A 6,000-nucleotide genomic window follows, 5' to 3' on the forward strand; every position below is an offset into this window, starting at 1 on the left:
CAGCACCTTCAAAGCCCCACTGCCCTTCCTCCAAGGCCCTGCTGCTGCTGCAAAGCCCTGCTCCTCTGACTAATCCCTCAGCCCTGCTCTTCCTACAGATCCGTGCTCACCCTCACAAGGCCTTATTCCTCCTTATAATCCCCTGCTCTTCCTTACCAAGGCCTGTCCTCCACACCAAGCCTTACTTCTCCGCAGGAAGCACCACTCCTACAATTCCCTCCTCCTTACAAAAACCTTCTCCTGTAAGGCCCTACTGTCCTACCAAGTTCTGCTCCTCCAACAAACCCTACTTTTCCTACCAAGCTCTGTTCCTCCGACAGCCCTGGCTCCTTCCACAAATTCTACTTTATCCTTACAAAGCCCTGCACCACCTACAAGCCGGTTTTTCTCCTTACTGTCTACCCAAAGGAAAATAAAATAGAGGCAAATGTAGGTAGAGAGTTTATTTGGACCAAGTTTGAGGACTACAAACCTGAAGCATAGAGTCTAGGTCCCCCAAAAGACAATAGCAGCAGTTACAAGTGGGTAACTTGAGACTGAGACAGAGTCTCAGTCAATCAGTAGCCCTGGGTAGGGTGCCTTTGTGTCATAGGTCACAGAAACCTCAAAATCCTGGGCTCAAGAGATCCTCCTGCCTCAGCCTCATGAGTAGCTGGGACTACAGGCACCCACCACAATGCCCGGCTAGTTATTCTACTTTATAGAGACGGGGGTCTTGCTCTTGCTCAGGCTGGTCTCTGAAGCTCAGGCAATCCACCCACCTAGCCTCTCCCAGCATGCCAAGATTACAGGTGTGAGCCACCAGGCTGGCCTGTAAGTGGGTTCTTAAAGGAAAAGAACAGGCAGTTCCCAGATTGTTTGCCAAGAATTTACATTAAAATAACTTAAGCTATTAATTGGCTATATATTGTTCTTTGTCCAAATTCCAGGAACTTGAAGATGGGTGAGGCAACTAGTCAGGAACAAAATGCCTCTAAACTATTCAGCTATCCTAAGCATGGGTGCAGGCAGGGTGCGGAGGTGGGTGCTGAAGTCCCAAGCTCTCTCTGGGCCCGATGAGTTTTGCTGTACTTAGACAGTTCTGAACTATTTTTTTTTTTTTACTCATTACAAAGCCCTCTGCTGCACTGCAGTACCCTGTTCCTCCTAGAAATCCTCCCTTCTGCTGCAAAGCCTCACTCATCCTTCCAAATTCTTCAAAGCCCCAGTTCTCCTACAAACCCTCCTCCTTACAGAGTCCTGCCTCTCCCTTGCAAAGCCTTGCTCTTCCGACAGCCCTGATACTGCCACACACCCTGTCCCTCATGACAAGTGTCTGCTCTTCTCTGCAAAGCCCCATTCTCCATACAAAGCCCCATCCATCATACGAAACCCTGTTTCTTATTAAAAAGCCTTTTTCTATCTACAAACTCTGGTCTTCCTACAAAGCCCTGCTCCAGAAAATCCTCTTCTCCTCCATAGAAATTATGCTGTTCCTGCCAAACCTTGCTGCACCTTCCAAAAGTTTGTTCCTCTTTACCAAGTCTGGGTCTTCCTAAAGAGGCCAATCTACCCCCCGTTACGTCAAGCAGGCTCATCAAAGCAGGCAGCACAAAGCACTCCTCCAGAGCACTTAGGAGTCTGTCATCTCAACCACAGCCATGGGGGTTGTTTGTCCTGCTAGATTATGACCTTTGAAAAGATCTTGACTTAGCTGTTGTGTTATACGGCCCCCTGACACACACACGCACACGCACAGTAGCTAGTGCCAGGAAACAGGGAAAGAAACCAGATTTCAGAAACAGGTGTTGTGGACAATAGTCTTCACTAGTCGGCTGAGGTCGCCTGTCTCCCCACTGGCTCCATGTCTGACTTCAGAACTTCCTTGTGGTCAGTGTGAAAAGTGCCAAGATGCCAGGTGAGCATTTCTTCACTGTAAAAATAGACACCTTGTAAGATCTCAAGATTCGTTCCTTTGGGTTGACAGTGTCAGTCCCCTGATAAAGCTGTGTGCCATCAGATCTTTGTGCTGCCTGCTTGGATGAGCCTTGGGTGATCATTAGTCAGTGGATGGGCCTGAGTGGAAGCCCTGGGCGAGAAGGAAGTAGCGCCCTGGAAAGGAAGCCGATTCCAGGAGGCCCCTGCCAAGGGAAACAGGATCTCAGCAGCCAGCGGCTAGATTCTGAGTCTGCACATGTGCACTGCACCCCTCCACTGCGACACCCTTGCTCTCCACCACCAGCCTGTAAGAGCTACGGCAGAACTGGCCTCCTTTTCTCACCGTACCCCCAGACTGATGTATCACCAGGAAATATTGGGATGGATGGGTACAGAAATGAATTCCTGCCACATCAGAGCCTTGGGTTCTGGCTCCACGCCAGGGCTCCAGGAACCCCCCTGGTCATCACTCTCATGATGATGCCCTCAAGGCCCAGCCAGCCTCTCCTTTTCCCTCCCTCCCTCTTCCTCTTCTCCACAGATTAGCTCACTCATGCCCTCGGCACATCAGACTTGGGGGCAGAGTCCGGGCACTCCTGCCGGCTTGCCCGGCCCGCCCCTGCCCCAGGGCCAGCTGCGTTCTCAGGGCCACACCTGCTTGCAACCAAAGGGCTCGGACTTGGATGGGGGTGGGGGGGAGGCAGAACCCGGGGACAGAGCAGTGCAAGCCACCAGCTCTGAGAGAAAGCAGTCCAATATTTCTGTCGCCTTTTCTCCCCTTTCTGTATTTGTCTCGGCGTCATTATCTTCTACCTCTCCCTCCTTAAGCTTTCCCTCTTCTGAATTCCTCTCTACCTTGCCTTTACCTCTCTAGTCCCTCCCACACTGGTCTCTGCATTCTCAGCCACTGCTAATAGTCTGCCTTCCTTTTCCCACCTGTTATTTTCCCCCTTCCCTCTCTCTTTCCCCCATCTCTGTTTTACTTTCCTTTGTAAGTTTATGGACTCTTGCTATATCTTCTTCTCATTCTCATTGAGAGTGCAGACAACAAACAGCCAGTGAGTGCCCAAGAAGATACACCACGTACGTTACTTGTATGATCACATTGTTTCGATTGATTGAAACAGTCTTGCTCTGTCACCCAGGCCAGAGTACAGTGACATCAGCGTCAAACTCCTAGCTTCAAGCCATCCTCCTGCCTCAGCCTCCTGAGAATCTGGGACTACACCATCACACCCCCCTGATTTTAATTTTTTTGGAGAGATGGAATCTCTCTATGTTGTTCAGGCTGGTCGCATTGTTTTGAGCACCCACTGTATACCAGGTACTGTGCAGCGCTCTGTGGATATGATAATGAGCCACATTCCACCTTCACGCTGATGGAGCGTAGAGTAGACATGGGACCATGAGCAGAGATAGACCTGAAACACACCCAGTAGCATAAAAAACTACTGGTGAACGTTCTGCAGAAAATAAGTTCTATGAGAGAGAATGAGAGGGCCAGCCTTTCCTGAGAAGATGACATTTAAGCTGAAACCTGAAATGTAAGCTGGGGCTAGCCAGGGCCAAGAGCAGGGGGAAGGGTATTCTCAAAATAAAGTCATTGCCGTAAGGACTGGTGGCAGAAAGCCGGTGTGGCCAGAGGAGGGGCTGGCAGGAGGGTGATGGGAGAGGACCCGACAGGAAGGAGGAGGGCCAAGTCATCTAGATGCTCTCAAGCCATATATAAAAGCTGTGTTTTATTCTGAGAACAGTAGGACTTTAAACAGTGGACTGACATTGTCTTATTTACATTTTTATATTGTCACTCAGGAGCTTGGTGGAGAGTACATGTTCAGGGGTATACGGCTAGGAAAAGGATGGAAACAGATTAAAGACATGTGCAGTAGTCCAGATAAGAAAACATTGCAAGGGGCCCTGGGCGGCAGTGGGGACACCAAGATGAAAATAAGTGACGATGGAGAAAAGAGGTTTCTCTGCACACCCCCACCCCAGTGCTGTGTGCCTGAATTCAATGGAGCCTAAGTTTTTAGCTGGTGTGGCTAGCTCTAGAAGGGAGTGGGGTGGAGAAAGGATTCTGAAAATCCTTCTCCACCAGCCCCAGCCAGGGCTTCTCCACAGAAGCAGCTGCCCCACCAAGCACCCATTCAGTTCAGATCAGCTCAGCCTTGGCCGGGCCCTGGGATGTGCCCTTCAGAGCCACCTGCTCCCTCCCTCCCTGAGGTGGTTTCCGCCCACTCTTCCCCACAGCCCTTTGCACAACACTGGCCTGTCACAGGCCTTGAGTACCACAGCCCTGGATTCCAGGTTGGCCCCATGTGGAGCAGCTGAAGGTTGGGAACATGATGTACTCTCTCAAGGGTCATGAGATACGAACAGAGATGCAACCCTGAGCTAGCGGAACTTATGAGATGTAATTAAAACCCGTACTTATTTTAACTGTGCCCCTCACAGTCCCCTTTCACTGGATGAAGATGTCAGTCATCCTAGGGGTTTGCTCAGCATACTTTGAGATAAGAAAACAAAGTCTCAATTCAGAAAGCGGAGTGTCCAGTTTACTATTCAACACTTCAATATCCATTCTAAGCACTTCTCTGCTCCTAGCTGGGGTCTTGAATTGGGACATCTTCCTTCCAGAAAAGGAGGATGATCCATCTCCTTCCCTCTTACTGATTGTGGGACATGGTGGGGTGGAAAGTGAACAGCATGTGGGAGGGAAAGTCGTGAGCCTGCAGCAAGCAACCTGGGCCTCATGGGTATTTAAAGCTGTCAGCCATCTTTCTCAGTTCTTTGAAGGTCCACTCCATGACCTTTCAAGAGCCAGCCCCTCACCGCAGCATCCACGCCTGTGCTGCAGCCCACAGGCCTCCGACTACAGGCATTTGCTCTTCTCACAGGCTGCCAGTGTGGGCGGAAGTCCTTGTAAGTGGCTCCTGGATGACATTCCTACTATCTCATCTGGTCCCCAGGAGTCACGCAGCACTGACCCACTATCAAAGATGAGTCTGTGTTTATCTGCGCAGCACCGCTGCTGTCCCCGTGACTCTGCCCTGAGGCCTCGGGCTGAGGGCTCAGGCCTCCAGGTGTGCCAGCTCCAGGAGAGGGGTCCCCAAACTTCAGTTACACGTGTTAAGCTTTCCTCAGTGCCGTTGAAGCCCCCCTTGCCCCAGGCTGAGGAATGGAGCAGCTCCCTGCAGCCCTCCACCTGGAGGGTGATGTCCACTCCCAGCTCACCCCGCAGAAAGCCTCTGCCTGAATCCTTCCTCCTTAGTCCCTGGACTTATCTTTCAAAACCGCCTGGGGAGTCCAGCCAACCAGGCAAGCAGGACCCGGGCAGATTAGCAACACTAGGTCTGAGCAGACTTTCTCTCTGCCTTTCATCTACCTTCATGTTGATGAACATCGCCCAGGCTCCCAGGAGAACATGGCCCTCCTTGTAATCACCTCACCTCACCCAGAGGCAAGATGACATACAACCCTTCAGACCTAAGAAGCTCCTGATGATAAAAGCAGGTGAAGAGAGCCGCCTGTGTCCTGCTTTGCAGTGTCCAGTCCAGGCTGACACCCTGGTGCTGGCCCAGGCCATACTCTTTCAAAACAGCCACCCCTGAGAGCCGAGTGCTGGACTAAAGAGACAGAAAGTGAGGCCAAGCTGCTGTCCACTCCTGGGTACACTGTCCAGGTGCAGAGTGACCCTGGACTGGGAACCAGCATCAGGAACTGAAAGGCAGAGAGAGGGCTGCACTCCCTGGGGTGGGGCCAGCTGCCTGCGCCAGTCATTTCTACCCATCACCCTCAGACGGCCTTCATTTCTCCAGCTTCCCCATCACGCTCAGACGGCCTTCATTTCTCCAGCTTCCCCATCACGCTCAGACGGCCTTCATTTCTCCAGCTTCCCCATCACGCTCAGACGGCCTTCATTTCTCCAGCTTCCCCATCACCCTCAGACAGCCTTCATTTCTCCAGCTTCCCCATCACCCTCAGACGGCCTTCATTTCTCCAGCTTCCCCATTACCCTCAGACGGCCTTCATTTCTCCAGCTTCCCCATCACACTCAGATGGGAGCAGCTGCTGAAGGGAGGA

This window comes from Nycticebus coucang, chromosome 3 (genome assembly GCF_027406575.1).
Source record: "Nycticebus coucang isolate mNycCou1 chromosome 3, mNycCou1.pri, whole genome shotgun sequence".
NCBI classification, from domain to species: Eukaryota; Metazoa; Chordata; class Mammalia; order Primates; family Lorisidae; genus Nycticebus; species Nycticebus coucang.